The sequence below is a fragment of the Chrysoperla carnea genome, chromosome 3, assembly GCF_905475395.1.
Source record: "Chrysoperla carnea chromosome 3, inChrCarn1.1, whole genome shotgun sequence".
NCBI classification, from domain to species: domain Eukaryota; kingdom Metazoa; phylum Arthropoda; class Insecta; order Neuroptera; family Chrysopidae; genus Chrysoperla; species Chrysoperla carnea.
In genome coordinates this window covers 27776788-27797705 of record NC_058339.1, presented here as the reverse complement: position 1 = coordinate 27797705, position 20918 = coordinate 27776788, and the positions used below count along the sequence as shown (strand labels likewise).

The 20918-nt window shown below is 27.8% G+C and overlaps 1 protein-coding gene across 1 annotated transcript in view; it reads right to left on the bottom strand.

The window, feature by feature from the left end:
* The window catches only part of LOC123296530 (BTB/POZ domain-containing protein KCTD1), a 165423-nt gene that overhangs the window by 77722 nt on the left and 66783 nt on the right, over positions 1–20918 (bottom strand). Inside the window, exon 2 of the mRNA XM_044878041.1 lies at positions 7788–7823. The gene's annotated coding sequence lies outside the window, so the exon portion shown is untranslated. The remainder of the gene's footprint in view (positions 1–7787; positions 7824–20918) is intronic.

Here is a 20918-nt window from a genome sequence, read left to right as displayed (position 1 = left end):
GAAAAATACCCCACTGTCACGAAAATCGAAAAAGGAACGAATTTACTATTTTATTACCCCATAAAATGTTATTTCTCTGCTGTCACACTGGGTGTCAAGACCTAACGCAAAGAGTTTCATGACCAAATATCGAAGGCCGTCATGAACGCGGGAAAGTGGTGGATTTGTCTTCATAGTTTGCAGTGTAGTCAAATTGCGAGTGGTATATAGTGGGGATAAGTGAAGTCAAGCTGTCATATCTACATGAATCAATGATTCATTAAATGAACCGTTGATTCACTAAATGAGTTCATTGAAATGATTCATTATACCGAGCGAAGCCGCGGGTTCAAACTAGTAGGTACTATATAACTAGCTATATAACCAGCAGACTCTAATTCTGATTTGTTACATGGTGGACGCATTATTTATTATTTGTTTATGAAAAAATAATAAGCAATTTTTGTGTGTGGGAAGGAGATCGTCGATCAAAATAAAGTCATAAATAGAAAACGGAAAATTTGTGTACAATGCTCTTCAATAATCCTTGTTCGTGAGGATGGCATGTATAAAATACTGGTGATTATTATGAAGGAAGCAACGATAATAGTTTTAGGATGAAAATTGTCCTGAAAAATGTATTTCTGTTTAGACCAACCAGTTTTAATGAACTTAGAGCTTAAAGCTGTGCTCCATTTAAAAGACAACAAGATTTATTTGTTCATTTCCTGTTAACTATTGTGGGACTATAAATCGCGGAAAAAAAATCCTCAACAATGCATTTGGGGAAAATGGTCCATGAAGAAATATTTCGTATTTATCGGAAAGGTGCACAGATTCAGAAGAAGGGACTCCAGTCAAAATTCAAATAAATTTCTGTTAAATAGAAAATTTGTGTATTTCAAATAAACCAAAACCATATTAACCAGACTTATTTAAATTGAATACATAATTGTTTGTCAATCTTTTAGGAAGTAATTTTTATCCGAAGGATTCTTTAATGAACGTACTTGAATTGAAAATTAAAATTTAGTTATTCCCCCATTTAAAATCATTTTACTCGTTTTACAAAAAAATTGAATCCTGCCCTGATATATTCCATTCTTTATTATCATACATTTATGAATATCAGGAATGTTAAACTTGATTATACACCTTAATGATTTTTGCTGTAGACGATTTTGATTGAGGTTATTTTTACCAATCTTTGTATTGGAAAAATCAATTTTAATTTTCTATTAAGCATTTTGTTTTTTTAGTAAATAAAGGACACCTGTATACATACACTAGGTTAGATGGCTTTGGTTTTAAGAAGATATTGTTTAATATAAACAAACACGATTTACAGATTCTTTTTATGAAATCTTACTAACCAGAGATATTTTCCAATAATTTTATCGATTTGGTAGGTATAAAATTTGAAAATTCTCATATATTCGATATTTTGAAAAATGGTTTATAATTTGCGCTTTGTGTTGTCCTATTCAAGAATGTGTAATTCATTTTATTTTAAATTTATCTGACATGATAATTAAAAAATTGATTTAGGAAAAAATAGACCGAAAAATATTTCTATAATAGTGTCCCATTTTTAACCGAAAGGGCTAAAAACTTAGACAACCAACCAACTCTTCTATAGTCGTCAAACTCCTCCCAACCAACTCGTAATTACAACAATACTTCGAGTCCATAAAGTTTTCGGTCTAGATTTTAGGTCTATTTTAACAGGTCTAGTTTTTTCGGGGCTATTTTTCCCAGGTCTATTTTTCCGATCACCTTAAAAAGTAAATATTTACAAAATTAATTTTGAGTTACAAAAGCATTCAATTTCTTGAAGTGACAATTACATAGAAATGCGGGAATCTTGTAAAACACTTCTAAATTCTTTAATTTTCAAAATCATTTCATTTTTCGAATTTTTTTTAAGAATTTACTCCCATTTTCTAAAACTAAAGATAAAAAAGGCAGCGATCTGCAACTTTTATAGCGTGTTCTGGCGAAATCAATCAATTAGGTTTTGAATCGATTACTTACTTTCATCGAAAAAACAATTACTCGTAATTCGTATTCGTAAAGCAAGGGTCTTGAACTATCCACTCAAAAATTTAAGTACGACAATTGATAAAAGTTCAATAATTTCTAGAAATATGATTATATATATTACCAGTAAAAATACCATACAAATTGTTTTAAATAATTATTTTAAAACGTTTATTATAAAAAACACTTAAGTTACAGTTACCTCAAATAAGTGATAAGCGGTCTCATTATATTATGATACTGATGAGTGTAATAACATTGTCTATTTATTGGATAATATACAATTAACGTTAGATATTTTTCTAAAACTTTTATATTCTCCGAACTCATTAAGATATATGTAGTTCAAAATTAGAATTATTATTAGAATTTGATGATTAAAATCCTGTATAAATACGACAGAAAATATTGTTGAAAATCACAGTTTTAGTTGACAAATCTAGAAAGTGGCATCAAGTAATAATCAGTGATTTAAATTGTTTAAAATATATAATTCTAACAATGAATACGAAATTGGTAAGTTTGTTTTTTTTCCTTAATACATTGTTCAAAAATGTTAAGTTAAGTCTAATATTTTAAACGCTTAATTAAACTTTTTATTCTCCACACAAAAAGTACAAAATATGTAGCAACTTTAGTTATTGTACTGTTGCATAGTCAGCTTCGTATTCTTGTAATACTTTCTATAATATGGACAAACAATTTTCAATAATGTAAAATTTAATGTTATGGGTGATTCTATGAAAAAATGCATATCATGAATGAAAAAAAATCGCAGCGTAGGAGCTCCGTTAGCTAAGAGAATTCTCTCAGAAATTGAAAAAATAACACATTTTTCTTAAAATCGAATATTGCATTTTTAGTTTTCCAAGAATTTTTATTTCGAAAAAGTAAGCGTCTATAGAAAAAACCTTACGCACCCGTTACCCCTTGTTTATCTGTCGATTTTCATTTCAAAACCCTTCTACATACCAAATTTTATTCAAATCGGACTTAAATCGAAGACTAACATCGGTCGTTTACGGTAACAGCAAATATGGCTTCACTTGATCTCCACCATTCAAGTCTGTATTTCACATGGAATTTTCGATGTCCTTTGCGATATATGATATTTTAATGATCATTGATGATAACCAAAAATTTTGTTCGAAAAATAATCACCGGTAAAATTATTTACTTGAAAAATTTCTAAATACTCTAGTTAGTGAAGATGTTTTTTTCTGAATTTTGAATCTTTAAGCCGACAAAAATTTTTATTCAAAACAATTCGTAATATACTTTTAAATTTTAATTATAGATCCGAAATTTAAAATTTACAAACTAATTTTTAACTTATAGCTTTTAATTAAGCTGAATGTTTACAAAAATCTAAAATAATGTTAAAATAATCTTATTTGTTTTTTCATTGTTCCAGACTTTAATTTTTGCCATTGCAACATTAATGATTGATTATTCATTTGCTGCAAGTATTGATAATGCAATTATACCATCAGCATTGGGTAAATCAGAAATAGCTCCACCAGAGGCAGTCGCACCACAAGAAAATATTCCAAATGAACATTTACGTGAAATTTTGAAGACAGCCGAAAAAAGCTTACAAAATATTACAAGCATCGTAAACAAAACGAGCTTATTTTTAGACAATGAAAATGCACATGTTAGAGATGCTGTCAACGACACCGTTGGTACTGATTCTGCTCCACCAAAAGTACCATTACTAACTGATTTGTTAGAATTTTTGGATAAAGAAAATCGTCAAGTATATTCAATTATACAAAATTTAATTAAACAAATTCGTAGCCGTTTACCACCTTTTCTACGACCAAATAACGAGGAATAAGTTATATTATTTAAAGTATATTCAATTTCATAATTATTATCAAAATTTTTATAATAAAATGTATAATTATTTGTATTATGCAAAAACAATTATTTATTTTTGTCAAAATTATGTTCGATGTCTCTAATAAAATTTCGATTAAATTCAATAAATTCAATAATTAAAGTTTCAAATGTTTTATTGTTATTTATCAATAAGTTGAATTTTCAGTTTTACCAGCTGACACGGATCTTTAACTTCACCAGACATTTTTTTGATCAAGAAACAATAATGAAACTTCTATGGCTTAATTTGGGAGGTAAGGAATTCGAATGATAAGTTTGGTAATAAAGAAATTGACTTGTGTATCGCGAATCAAGTGCCGAATGTATAGATATAAATTTTTTCGTGCATTTAAAAAAAAAGCTATTGACAGCAAAATTGTTGAGAATATAGCAAAAAAAATTAAAAATTTCGAAAGGGTAGTAAATGATTTTACTTTTTCAACCTTTTTGACAGTAGAAAATTTCTTACCATTTTTCTCAACAATTGTATTGTTAATGGCTTTCTTTTCAAAAACATAGCAGAATAAAATACGTCAAAAAAATGTTTAAAAAAATATGTGGAATGATATAATAGTCCAAAATGAGCATAATTTACATGCTAGAGGTGTATCGAAAACGGTTCTCACAGATATAAGAGCATGTTTGCATGGACTTGACTATAACGAGTGAACTACCTTAATATATTTTTTTTTATTCCTAAGAGGTTAAAAAATTTACATAAAAACCTTGTGAAATATGTCTTAGATTCTGATTGGTTTTTCAGATAAGATTAAACGGACTTAAACTCGATTCGATAATTCAAAAATATTGAAGAAAAAAGTTTTTTAATAACGTAATCAAAATTTATAATTCTGCTGTCCAGTTTTAGATTCTCTAGATATTTTTGTCGGTTTCCCCGAACTGTCTATGAAATTTTTTATTTTTTACAGCACCCCGCAAATTAACCTGGGATTGTCTAAATTACTGTGATTGAACTGCACCTTTAATGTATTTGTACACATTGATTTTTTTTTTTTTTATAATTTCACCTAAGGATAGTTATATTGATGCTTACTAATTAAAAATAATAATAAATGAACTTTTGTTTGATAGCCTAATCGTAAAGTATTATTAAAATATTCTGTCATGTTCCCTTCAAGCAAATAATATAATCATACATGTAAATTTTAGTAGCAGTACTTATAGGGGTAATATTTTCAAGTAACTTGACTTTTGTCTACGGAACATGCATATATATACAAATCAATGTTAATTAAAAAACAGTGTACATTGATAAAAGTTGAATTTATTCAAAATAGATGCTCGTGTGTACATCAAATGTTAGCCCTCTCTTTACAATAAAAATGTTCTTAAAAAATTTATATATAATTTCTCCAGCCTGTTTTTATGTCACATCGAAAGATCTGCCTTATTCCTTTAACATTTTCCGTGATTTACCTCTTATTTTACAGCTTATCGTGCTGCGCGAGAACCGCACTGTCTAATTCCACAGTGCAGTATCTCAAGATAGGTTCCGTTTAAATATCACTTCATTTACCAACAGTTCCATTTTGAGATACAGCATTTTGCCGTTTTTGGACAAATTTGATTTTGTACGGTTTTGGGTTTTAAATTCCAAAACCCACATAGTACAACTTTTTGTTGACCATTTTTTACTTTATTTCCAATTTAAAGATGCGCAATGTATTAAAGTCTTTAAAGTGAGTAAAAGTCTTAATAAAGTGACGTTTTACGAAAAAAAGATCTTAAGGCGATTCTAAATAATAAAAAGACCATTGGCTACCGTTTTTTATAGCACAAAAGTATGCATTATGGGTGAAGGTACACTTTTTGTCGTAATATGATTACTTTTCTTGGATAAAGAATTAAGCAGCTAAGACAGTTGTCGCAGTTTGAGTTCAAACTTTAGGGCAATGTTCAAGCCAAAAAGCTTATTGCATGGACGGAGACTTTTAATAAATTTCGACCAATTCTCAGTCATCTTATAATTTCTTTCCGATTCACATTGAGTTTAGTGCAATTGAAACAGGACCAAAAGTTTAAATCAGTGGTATGAATGGTTTCTGCTATGATAAATTGATGTGTGTGAGACAGCTGATTTTTACGGAGGTTAGCAATATAGCAGCAGAAAAATGTATGAACTCTTCACTTTGAGGGTGCTAGCTTTCCAGATGTTAAAATTCCTGGCTGTATGGAAAAGAACTGAATTTTAAATAAATGTGCCTAAAAGCATTTTGTATAGACGGCACATATACGTATACGACGCAAGATAACAATGTAGCTTTAGGGATTTAAGAACCTTGATAAATTAAATTCATCTAAAAAATAAAATAAAATTATACCCTAAAGACAAAATGCTAATTAATGAAAAATAATATAATATTATGAAAATAAAATAAATCATTTTTGAAAATAAAATATATAATCAAAAAAAAAAAAACACAATACAAAATTTTATTTCAATTTTTGCTTAATAATTATTTATTTGTATATATATATAAATAATTAATTAATTTGTCAATATATTGCTTTTATTAAAATAACATTTTTGTTAGGAAATATATAATATTTTATGTTGAAATATAGTCATTCTGATGATATTAAAATTATAAAATTATATTCAATATATTATAAGAACTTTAAGTTCCAAATTAATTAAAAATTATTTACTCGCAGAAAATAATGAAATTGTAATCTTTAAAAACTGTTTTTCGATAACATTCATCTATAAATTTGAAAAGAGTGTTATCGCAGAATTTTTTAGATCATTTCTTTTCTTAAATGATGATTCGCAAAGTTTCAAGTATGTCTTGATCATTTAACAAAAAAACTGCTGTCCCGCGGACTATTACATAATATTATATATTACATAAGTATTGAAGTTGCGTTGCTTTAAGTGGTTAGAAACAAAATAAAAAATCCAACCAAATTTTTTTAGTAATATTTGCTGTCAGTCCCTAAATGTCAAATTTGTCATAATTGAAAAAACCTAAAAATAGTTGTACAGGTTTTTTTGGTTAAAATTTTGGTATAACTGGTTTATTTGGTTAAAATTTGGAATAAAAATGACATTCAAATAAAATAAAATAATTTTTTTGACAAATTATTTAAAATTTGGAGATTGGTTTTTGCTATTTTTAACAATTTGCACAAAGCGAATCAGCGTATTCCTAAATCAAAAATATGTATTCGATAATTTTTCTCAAGATATCTTAATTTCATAGATATATATTGGTCTGTGCTAGTTTTACCCGAGAAAATGGAATAAACTAAGTTCTGTCTAGAATTTTCTTTTAAACCCGCTAAAAATGAAGGGATTTACTAGCTAGAGTCATTTGTATAACTGTCTATGTATCCATGAATTCATATGTTTCAAAAGAATAAGTTGACTTCAATTTAGTTCTTTGCGTTTTTGTTTAATTGAAAAATATCTTAGCCTTGTTTAAAGAAAATTTGTTTGTCCGTAAAGATACATCAACTCCTCTCCTCGTTGATGTAGAAAACCCAGTAGTCAAATAAAATGGTGGAAGTGCCGTGAAATTTCGTTAATCGTCTTCAAATTATAAAGTTATTAAAATAATTATTGAAATTGGCAAATAATTAAATGTTTCAATTATTTTTGCTATTTATCGGGTACAAAATTCTGGAGTTAGTTAGTTTATAGTTAATTTTGTTAACTTCTTAATTTATAAAGACTTCTCCTTTCATGATGAAGGATCTGTTTAGTAGTCTGTTTACAAACGATCATAAACTTTTCTCTACTTCCTAAACCAAAATTAATTAAGAATATGTTTAAAAAAATGAATTGTTCAATCAGGCTTATTCTACAACTTCAGGCTTATATATAAACTTGTATAAATAAAACGTAATGAAAAACTACTTACAGTGAATTTAAAGGCACAACATCAATACGTCCATACCTGCAAAAATAATAAATATAAAATTAAAACATACTCATTTGTAGATAGCACTTAATTTAGAACACTTTGATTTCTTATCAAATTACTTTGAAATAATTATACCATAATATCTTGATTATATTATATTGATCATTAATTTTTATAACTTAATTTTACATAATTTATTCTAAATATCCGAACATAATACAAATTGTTGTTTTATATAGTTTAAATAAAGGCGAGAGAAATATATAGATAATAAAATAGTTAAAAATCGTGAGCATCTTCTTTGATCTGTGACCATTTTAATACCTTCAGATTCATAAATTGGGTACAAATACAAAACATCGTATTAGTCACTATTGAAATAAATTATTTACCATCAAGAAATATTTACAGTTCAATCTTTTTAGTCCAAATTTTATATTCGATTGTTAAATAGAAAGAAAATATTAAAATTAAGAAAACCTGTCCTTATAATATAATCAAATTAACAAGTGAAATATAAAATGTTCTCAATCAAGTCGGTTCGATCGGTTAGGGGCTACGATGCCACTGAGAAACACACAGACGGACAGATAAACACTTTAAACTTATAGCACTTATTCTTTAATCAATATCAAAGTGATGGTCAAGGACATCAGATGAGATGAAAAGGATACTTAGAGAGCTATCATTTCTTGGGACAAATTTTTGGAAATATTTTAATTGAAATTGAAATACTTGAGTTGACTTTGTTCTTTTGAATTATTGTTTTGAATTACCTAATTATTGTACCATTTCACTTTTCGAAATAAATTGAGTCAGGTTTATTTGACCATTCATTTCCATAGTATTTATTTATATGTTAAAATTATGTCATGCCTTCTCCAAACTGGATGAATTTTGAAGATCATCGCCAATTTTTTAGTTTTTTCGGGTACGTAGTTCTAAGCTCGCACTTGAAACATACCTAAGAACACACACATAGCGGTCAAACTTATAACACCCCCTTTTTTTAGTTCGGGGGTTAACAATTATTTAAGACATAAAACCACTCTAGGTATCCTATTAGTACTATCAGATAAAAAATTATCATTTCCCACCATAATATACAATTTAGGCATATTCTCAGGTTGTGATCAGATATCATTATTTGTAAATGCAACCTTTTTAACTTGTATACTTGCAACGATTTTTATTGGCGATTTTTTCTAATTGATCTTTTCCAAGTAACAGTTTTTAAACATTCATCGTACTTGTCTGTATTTGTTAATCCAATTTTAGTGGTGGACCATCCTATATCTATCTAGATAAATCCATGTGATATTTAAAGTGATTTGACTATATTTTAATGATGATAAATATCTCTGTTATACACTCTCGCATGTATAAAAAATATTTTTAATACATTTATATACAAAAAAAAAAAAAAATTGTATTTATCCATAGTTTAAATCTTTATAAAATATTATGATTGATGTACCTTATATATTCGATACATGTCATATAGATTAAAAAAATATAATAATATAAAAAATTGTATAAACTAATATAGATTAATATATTTGTATCTATTAATCATATCAATTATAAAAATATTTACGAAAAAATGTTGGTAAATTTATTTGAAAATTATTTAAAAATCAATGTAAGATGGATATGCTTATTCAAGTTAATTGTGTCGTGGAAAGAAAAAACAATGCCTTTTATTTCTGATTAATACATTTCTAGTACAGCAAACATATCCCGCTGTGTTTCATCAAATTTCAAAACCAAATGTATTCTTCCTATTTTCTCGATTTTATCAAAAGGGTACGTACCCCTTAAAAAATTTCAAAAAATCGAAAAAAATTTTTTTTCTCCAATTTTGATAAAACTCAGTATATAAGGTAATTTTGACCCAAAAAGTACAAAAATCGGGTGCATTTGATGACTGGTCGAATAGTTTTTGAGAAACGAACTAAAATCGATCCAAATATTGCGATATCTCAGAATCTCTGCATCGAATCATTAAATTAACCTGATTTTTATACTTTTTGGATCAAAATTACCCCATCCACTGAGTTTCATCAAATTCCAAACCAAAAATTTTTTCCCGATTTTCTCAATTTTTTCAAAGGGGTAAAAAAATTGAAAAAAATCTAAAAAAATTTTTTATCTCCAATTTCGATAAAACTCAGTATATAAGGTAATTTTGACCCGAAAAGTACAAAAATCGGGTACATTTGTTGACTGGTCGAATAGTTTTTGAGATACGGACTAAAATCGATCCAAATATTGTGATATCTCAGAAACTCTGCAATCTCATTTTTATACTTTTTGGATCAAAATTACCCCATCCACCGAGTTTCATCAAATATTTCGGGCAACGATTAAATATAGTTTCAGATTTTCGATTTATAAAGATGCATTCATATCATACCGCTTGGGAGAAGAATGATTATTTTTTGAATATTATAAATATTGTATATTAAAAAACCTTGGTAACATTATAACATACGTTGACCTATATTTGTCTATAAAATTATTAACATGCAGTTATTATATACAAAATTCGCATCCTCTTTTGAGCCTCTTTCCAAAAATTCCAAAAAAGGATTTCCAAAAGTCCTTGCTTAGTGCTCACTTACATTACTTAAGGAACGTGTGTAAAAAATTTTAGGCTTCTAGACCCAGCGATTTCAGCTGTGCGTTGATCAATCAGCTTCCCTTCTTAAATAGATTGACAAAATTAGAAACAATAAAATAAATTGCTCATATTAAAATCAAGACTCCATATAAATAAATAATCGTATTTGTGTGTGATTTATTAAAAACTTTATAAAAATATTTGTAGTGATTTTTTTGTGTGATATATGTATGATATTAAAAATAAACTATTAAGTATTGTTGTTGTAGGTATACAATATTTGCTTAAAGCAAATATAATTATGTGACGGATTTAATCACTTTCGTAACAAAATTATAGGTTTACAATATTTATTAAAAAATTGTAAGATTTTATTATTATTATACCATTTTGTATTATAGTATAGTTTAAACGAATGATTTGATACGTCCTCGAAGTTATTGGTTGTGGTTGATTGTTCTTGTTGTTTGCGCCTTAATATCTTTAGGCTAAGATCAAACTATGTATACTACATACCTATATATTTTGTATCTCATAATACAGAGTGTAAAAATGTTCAATATTCAAAATTTATTTCACATCACTTATTTGTTTACTGCAAAGAACTGGGAAAAATAATTTCCAGATATACTATGTATCGGATTTAAGGTATTTAATGGCTTGAAATTTGAACTAAACCATTATTTTAGTAATTAAAATCTTTTTAATTACTTAAAGTTAATAATAGTACAAATTCAGCGAGAGAAATTCAAATTTCTTAGTAATTCAGTGGCTTGTCAGACTTGTTGACATACTACATGGTATAAGTTACTCATATTTTGTATGGTATTACCATGGATATATATTATAATTACTACATCCGTGGGTATTACACATTTAGTAAACAGGATATTGAACTGTCAGCAACTGACTCAAAGGTACACATAATTAAAACCAGTGATAAAGTATAAAAAAGACATAAAGCTCTAAAGAACTTTAATAAGTATTTAATAAAACAAAGAATTAGGTAATTTCGTCTAGGTATTATGCACAGTAACATGAACCTATGTAGGTATATCATCTATCACCCATATATTATAAAAACACAAATGAGTCTGTTTGTTTGTTACGGTTTCAAGCAAAAACTACCGAATGGGTTTGAATGAAACTTTACAATAACAGCGAAAGTAAGTAAGTAAGTTTGTTTGTTTGTTTTGGTTTTACGCAAAAACTACTGAATAAATTGAATGAAAAACTACCAATTGGACTGGAATAGAATTTTACAATAATATAGCTAGACATATATAGTATTATATACGCTATAATTTATAAAGTATTTTAATAAATACTTTCAAATTTAATTTTTTTAATAAATCAATTAATCAATAAATGTTTTGGACATTTCATTACTAGTCATCTATGAAAATCATTGTAAAGCATAATTAAAGATCTCTGCCAACAGTATGAACGAGATACAATTTTTTTGGCCATCTGTTCAACCAGGGTTGTCGGACACATACTCATTTCATTATGTTACATTTTAATAAAAATTGATTATTTAATCCATATATTTTTACCTATGTAAAACAATCCCTATCCCTATTTCGAGTGTTATGGAAGGGGGATAAGTGAAAACAAGAGAAGTGAAGGATATAATGAAATGGTCGTTACTTTTAAAATCCCAGCAAAGCGGGCGGGCCCCATGGTCGTCTTTATATAAAGAAACTAAGCGCTGAATTTTGGTTTGTCTGCCATGTATGTATTTTTTCCTTTAGAAACCATCCGCCATAGATACACTGGAATTTTTTGGTATTTTATATGCACAATTCCATATTTCGGGTTAGCTATCTTGCTGTTATCTGTTTCTATTTTTTTTCCCAACAATGCACTTACTGCTGGATCACTCTGTATATATTAGTATTAAAATATTATAGTCATTTTATGGTGCTCAATAGTAAATATGTGTTGGTGTTTCAAATACATAATGTAAGAATTTTATGTACGTATGACGTCATGTTGAGAGTCAGAGTAAAATGCCTGTAGTAAACACGATTTGTATTTTGTTGTTATATGAAACTGGCCACCCGCACAGCCTTTAGGCATTGTTTTTTTTATTATTATTTTATTCTAAGATGTTGAGTTGACTATATCAGTTCAGCTCTGTTGTTGTTCTAAAGTTCTACACCTATCTAAGTATGTTTGGAGGATATTAAAAATATTATTAAAGAAAAAAGTAATATATCACCTTGTTTTTTTTTTTCATACAAGAATTTCCTATGAAATTTTCAAAAATTTACATATTGATTCAAAAGCCGACAGTGGTAGGTCCCATACGATTTTGCTAAATAGTCCGGGAATCAGATCCCTTTATGTTAAATGATTAGTACATACTTGAAATTTCGTGAGTCCCTTTTGACGAATCTAATTTTCAAATAAGCATGATGACGTCATATTTAAGCTAACGGTCTAAAAAAACGCGGAAAGAAATGTGTCGGGCAATATGACTATTTGATAATATTAGTGAATATTAAACAATAAATATTTAGTCTGACAATAATAATGCACCGATGAGTTTGTCTACCACCTCGAAGATGACGTAGTTTAGTATTTTTGTTTTTCAATACATACACAGTTCACTTTTGCTGAATTGCTTAATAATAACTAATGTTATCAGGTGGTCATAGTGTCTGACATATTCCCAGCTGCGTGTTTTCATAGCTTAAATATGACGTTATCGTACTCATTTGAAATCACAGCACTTTTAAGTTTGATAGATTCGCCAAAAGAAAGCCATCCAGGAAGTTCTAAGCATGAATTGACCATTTAAAGATAAATAAAAGGCTTGATTTTTTTTTATATGAAGTTGGACTAAGTCTAAATCGATTCTGAAAATTTTAGGGATATATTATTGAAAACTTTATAAATTATTGAAAAAAAACAAAAACCGTTGTGCCCGACTAATTAAGGATGTATGAGCACAGAAGTTGGGGTAAGAATACAATTTTTTGATAACTATGAGTAGTTTTCAAAATTCAATTCTTTTCAAATTTTATTCTTTTATTCTTCGTCTACATTCATGAAGTTATAACAAATTTCATCAACAAAGTTGAAAATAAAGTACAAATAATTTCAACCACAAGTCTAAACTTGTTATACCATAACAAAAAGAATGCTGTTCTGCGGACTGAATATTGAATCAAAGAAAAGTATAAAATTTGGTTTTACATGCATATGTTAATAATTAATTAACCCTCAGTAAAATGTGAAGTAGATAAACTTGTAGAAAACTGTATTATTGACTAGTTTTCTAACGGTTCAATTATTTTCTCTTCCAAGAGACTTCCAAGCATTATTGATTTCAGAATTTATGAACATTTGAAAAATAAAGAAACAAACATTAACATTTTGTAAAAATTTATTACTTTTATCATTGTATATGTTTTAAGTATTACTTTGCTATTTATTAATATTGATTTCTTTTGTTTCCATAAATTTGTGTTCTATGAACAAATGCAACAATATTTTACAACAGCTATACAATATAAAAACACAAAAAACTAAACACAAAAGACAATCATTTTATTATTAACTATTTATTAAAATGTATAGATATTGTATTGTTTTATTCAATTGTTTTTTTTTTTTTTTAATAGCCATTTGTTTTATTAATAAATATAATGTTTAATATTGTTCTTTTTTTTTTTTTTGATATATTAATTGATCATTTCTGACATTTCATCATTTATGTGTTTTAATAATTTATTTTATTTGAATGATACTTTAATCGAAAATTATTTGTCATGATAATGATGATGGTTCAATTATACATATTAATTTTATATATTTTTAAATTTATGTATTGTAGTAAAAAGGTTAATGATGAAAGAAAGTATTTTTTATCAGGGCCGGATTAAACTTGGGGATAGCGGGGTTTTAACGGCTCCATCAGCGTAAGTCCTCCATCAAAAGAATAGATGGAATATTAACAAGATACCCCGCAGGGACTCTGTAAATACAGCCAGTATACAGTAATAGGTGGGGCTTCACTTATTAAGAGTGTAGGGTTAACGAGCCGAGCCTCAGGGTATCAACCACTCAAAGGCCTCCTCCAATTCGAAAAAAATCAGAAAATTACATTCTTAACCGACTTCAAACAAAAAAGGAAGAGGCTATCAATTCGACTGTATATTTTTTATGAGTGTTATCTCAGAACTTTTGACTGGGTGAGCCCATTTTGATTATTCTTTCTCTATTTGAAAGCTGGTGCTTTCCGTGTGGTCCCATTTTATTTTGGTTCAGTTCTGACAATGGCATCCATGAGAAAACCATAAAAGTCTTAAATTTGCATTAATTATACAAGAAGACGAATAACTCAATATCACGCCAACCGATTTCGATGGTTCTTTTTTTAGTGACAAATTAGTTAGTGTACTTCAGATTCATTAAAATCACTAAATAAAAAAAAAAAAACTTTTAACAAAAAGAAAACCGACTTCAAAAGAAAAACTTTTCTAAAACAAATTAATATGCACTAAAAAGTAAAAAAATAACGATAATATAATGTAGTTAATATTATTGTTATTTTTGGAGTCGGTGTCAGCCAAGGTAATGTAGCAAACTGTTCTGTCAGAGTTGTTTCCTTGGCTGACACCGAGTCCAAGAATAAAAATAATTTTAACTACATTAAATTATCGTTATTTTTTTTTACTTTTTAGTGCATATTAATTTGTATGGAAAAGTTGAAGCCGGTTTTCTTTTCTTAAAAGTTTTTTTATTTTTATTAATTTTCACCCGAAAATTAGTTAAACTAGATCGTAAATGCATTAGACACGTTTGTTTTTTTATATTGGACACAAAGACTAGCGGACTGGTATAGTTACAAGGTCGATATAAAAATATTCCTTTATAAAAAAGTTTGAAAGAAAAAACATCAAAATTTCAAAACTTTTTCCATGTAATAGAACAGTCGGATATATCTCTTAACTAAATGTTTTGAAAACAATGATAATATATGAACCTTGTTGTGTCGTAAATATGTTTAAATGAGTTAATAAATTATACTATACGTATACAATACATGTATAAATATGATTTATAAAATTTTACATAAATAACAATAGTAGACATTGTCTAACGTGGTATATTGGGTGTCTCAAACTCGAATCGAAAAATGTTTCCATTAATTAAAAAAAATTAAGTTTTAACGTCAAAATATTATAGTATGAGTGCTTATCAGCATAGGAGAAAGTGTTACAAAATGATCCCTAAATGTAAAATGATCCCTTGTTATTGCTCGTGATCAAATTTATCGTTGAACAAAGACTTACATCGATGGAAAACTCTTTGGATTTATGGTCACACAAATTGTTTTGTAAAACTTATTTTTTTGTTTTTGTTTTCTCCTACTGGTTTTAACACATTTTAATAGGCGTATAATGAATTTAAAATCAGTTTTTATGGGGATGATCCCCTTTATATTGATTAAAATGATACCTATTTTGTGTTTTAAATTATAGTAGGCAAAATCATCATCACCCAAACATGTGGCGGATCTAAAATATTTTAATTAAGATGATTTTACCAGTGATTTTATTACCCCCGAACTAAAAACAGAGGTATGATAAGTTTGACAGTTATGTGTGTGTGTGTGTGTGTGTGTGTATGCTTGTCTCTGTCTATCTGTCTGTGGCATCTCAGAGCGTAAACGGCTGAACCAATTATCATTTATTTTGTTTCATTTGATAGGTAATTTAATAGAGAGTGTTCTTAGCTATGTTTTAAGTGCTAGTTTAAGATTCCGTACCCGAAAAATTTGTTAAGATTTTAAAATTTTGTAAATTTCACTTCTTTGTTCATACAAATCGTTGATGTTTATACAATCGTTCTTATTATCTCAATGCCCATTTATTTAAAATTTTTGAACACCCAATATTTATATTAGGTAAATGAAAATGAATAACAGTTGATTATTATAAAGTGTACGGTATGCTACTGAAAGAAACCCCATCGTGTATGATTAATTTTTAAAAACTTCCAACTGGTTATAAGGACTTTTTTTGTTATTTGTTGTTATTCTATGATTTAGATTACAACAAATATGTGTAGGTGTAATCTTTATATTAACCAATAATATATCATCAATTTATGTTTCAATAATTTAACAATAAACTCGATCAAACAGCATCTTTATAAATTAATATTTACAATTGAATCGTATAATAATTTCTACTCTTGCATCAAATAGTGTATTAAATTAGAATTGTTAACTTTATGATTGCTTTCTATAACGTGTGCGTTTACTCATGATTTTTCGATTATTCTCCGAAGAATTTTGGCATCCAATATATTCCCGTCTGTTGCTCGTTGTTGATTTTATCCTATGTATTCCTAAATAACTGTTTCAATTTAGTTCTACTGATGAGAGCTATCCTTTTCAGGACATGAAACATAGAAGAAACCCCAAAAATTATTTTTTTTCTAAATTATTATACTTTACATATATATAAACTTTGTGGAATGGAAAAGTAATAAATTAACGTGTATATTTCTATCTGCGCAGAAACCAAACTTATTTGATTATTATTACAATTAGAACAAAATGACAATAAACATAAACATAATTTAAATAAAATTAATTAAAACTAAAAAAAAAGAAATATTCTATTAAAAAGTACCTATTCAATTGAAATGTTTGTATAGGTACAATTAATAATTATTTAAATAAAGATCAAATGTAGAAGTTTGATAACATCTTTTTAAATAATCACGTACCAATTATCAATGATAGATAAAATCGATAATTTCAATCGATAATATAATAAAATGTTTGATATTATATCTATTTATAATTGATTCATAAAATAATTGAAGAAAAAACGTTTCCTTATTGAATTAAGTTTATATGTTCAAAATTATTTGTACAGATTGTATAAATATATTGTGGCGGCTTTATTCGCCGATGAAAGATTTCTTAAAAAATGATTCGTGAACTGTATAAAAAGGAAGACAAAAAAATAGTATCAACATCAAAATTAGTACTAAAACAGTGAAGAGAGTGATGGCGTTATGTATGATGTCAATTCTTGACAAGTAATCATTTGAGTACATAAATCTTTACAAGTATTTGCCAGTTATATGTGTTTGTATTTGTAAGCTTACGTAGTCTTTCATATGATGTGACCTAGTACCATGAAAGTACATCTAAGTTGTACATAAGTTATTATCTAAAAATATTAAAGATCCTTAAATTTTATTAAAATTAATTTTTTGTTTTGTAATCTACATATTATGATTAATCATTAGAAACTTGTATTCAACCGATTTACTCTTAGTAGACAAAAGCCTATTGTTCGAATTTTTGTACCTGAAGACAATTTTGTTTGCTCACGTAAAATACATCCAAAAGATTATTCCATATTTAGCTGTTGATAAAAAATTTCGTACACCATTCTGTATTATAAAAGAGTTGGTGTTGAGAACATGTGCACAATGAGTACGTGCGTACATGTAGTATTTTTATCTACTGACCACATACTACATACAATGTAATGTACCCATAATGTAAAATAAATGTAATGAACATTTGAAACTACTTTGAAGTACACTTACATGTAGGTAGGTAATTCTAATAAAAAGTAAGGTAAGTAAAATTCTAAGTAACAGGTAAAGTGGAGTATACAGGCTGGATTATTTTAACCCATTATGTTTAATAGCTCGTTTTGTAGTGACCTAATAGAAAAATAACCTAAACAAGAGAGCAGAGTTTGATGGGGAGACATCATGACCCTTAGACTCTACGAAGGACTAATGTCAGAACCCTTAGCATCTAGTTAGAACCCTTAGTATCGGAGAAAAGGCGAAAAATTATAACAACTTTTAAATATACTTTGCCATGACTGTATGTGTATAATCAATCAATGCTTGCAGTCTCTCATTAACCAAGAAAATAGAAATTTTATTTTTTTTACTAAATCCAAATGTTTTTATTTATTAGGCTGAAAAAAAGTTTGATGACAAGCTTCCAAACAACTCTGCTGTTATCATATCCCAAGCATATTCAATAGTATAAAAAAGTGATCCCAATTGTTTCCGAAATTTACAAAAAAAATACACAAAATATAATTTTATCTAAGTTATACTTTTAATAATCGATGATTTAGTATAGGTATTCCATTTAATATGAAAATTGATGAAAGCCTTTTCGAAGTTTTATTTGGAGGGGGGGTTATTTTGGCTATAACTTGGTGGATTTTAGTTCTAAGGTGCTCCAACGTTGCCTGTTTGTCAGTCGATATAGACGTAACTTTACTGAAACACCACAAAAATAAATCTAATGGCGTATTCTTGGCTGAACGTACGCTACGATGATACACACGTCTTATCCTCAACACTTTCCTCCAATTTTTGTACAATGATGCGAATTGTTCGCTCACTAGGATAATTAAATGAGCCATAATCTTCCGGTACGGGCCTATAATCAGTTCTTACAGACTTGTTATTTCTATAGAACAATTGAGCAACGTTGAGCATTAGTTAAACGATTCATATCGTAAAGAAAATGCTTCAAAACAACATTTAACGTTTGAAATAAGTGAAAGTTATCACGGCTTTCTAGTTTATAGAATTCTAAACATAGGAAATTGAAATAGGATCACCCTTTACTTCCATATTAAGAACCATAATCCATATTTTATTTTATATACAGAGGTAAAAAACACGTACTAAAAGTCGATGTATGTACGTGAACAGTTAACGATTTAAAAACATGTAATTTAAAATTAATTTTTTTTAAATCTATGTACACTCACTGTCAGAAAAAGTGCCACAGTTAAAACATTCTAAGCGTACGCATCATATGTTATGTTATAATAGTAACACTTAGAATGTTTTAAAACGAGCATTTTTTGTGACATTGAGTATACACCGCATATCTATCTAATCGACTTATCGTATAAATGCACATTTAATTTTATCTATAAACTTTGCTTCGCTCGAAACATACACTTTGTATAACTTAATAGATAAGTAATAATTTTCTGTTGTCTCAACTTTTTCCATTTAAGGCTTAACATTTGCTTGGATAATACACGGCTCTGTTAGCTTCTGAGAAGTCTAGCATCATTAAGGGGGTTAAAATATTAGTTTATTTATAAATAATTTCAACAATAATTTTCCAAATATTTAATTCTAATGAAATTGATATCGTTTTACGGATTATAAAATATTTGAAATTCTGGAAAAAGTTATGGAATTGTAAAAATACGATAGTTTGGTAAGTGGGGTCCGAGAAGTGGGTAATTTTGAAAACACTGTAAAACAAAAAACTCATAAATTATTAAAAATTATTTGCAACCATCTTAAAATGCACAAAAAAGCAAGTAAGAAAGTATATAAATTGAATTTGTAAATGCTCTATGCTCCAGCAAATATTCAAGCACTCAAAGACAATATTAGTGCTTTTATTCGAGAGATATAACCACAATTATATGGAATTGTGATGACGAATTTCATCAAGAGAATAGCCATATACAAGAAATATCAAGGCAGATATTCTGTTCCACTACTAACTTCAGAGTTTTCACTTCGGATAAAAATAAAGTTAACAGTTCTTTTCACAAAATTATTACGTTTTTTAAATTTAAAATGATACCTCTTATTGAACGACTCTTTAATTGTTCTGACCATGAAACGTAAAGAAATGTTAAAAATTTCAATTTGAATTTTCGGACCGATTGAAAGAACTTCCCTATACTGAGAAGTTAAAAAATAAAAAATATGTACATGTATATTCTAACAAAGTTTTCAGAATATGTGAACTCACGTCGACGAATATACAAAAAACGTACGTATATAAGTACACGATTTATCTTGGTAGTTGTAGTGTATTTACTTAAAAGTTTAGGAAGAGTTAATATCTATTACACAAAGTTTAGTTTCAAGTTAATACATACGTGATTTTAATACATAAGCAATTATAGTTATATTTACAGTACAACTTCAATATGTTATATAGAATCCTTTTTAAATTCTTTCAATTAGTGAATAACTTTAATTAATTTTCAGAAAGGAATACTCATTTAGAATTTGAAGAAAACCTAAAATTGGTCGAGATAAAGGTATGGTGCTCAGAGTTTATCTGAAATGAATATTTCCTCTTTAACATACGTTTATTGTTTAAACAAATAGAAGGAAACGAAAAAAGTACACAGTAACTGTAACTCGAACTCAGATCTTCTAAATATTCAGTCTAGAGCGTAACACAATTCGACATTTCTGTTCTATATAAGTGACTCAATTATATGTAGCTCCTTCAAGTCTAATATTAGATTCTGTGTGTGTATTTATTAGATTGAGTGTATATATCGCAGCCAATTTCCTTAATTTGCCGTTCAGTTAACATCCTGGCCTTTTTACTAAACGGCACCGTTTAACTATCGACCTGAACGATATTCAGAGATTTAATCAAACAGCTAGGCAAATAACTGGGATCGATAACATCTAACTAGTTGCCTATCCTAGCCTAGTCA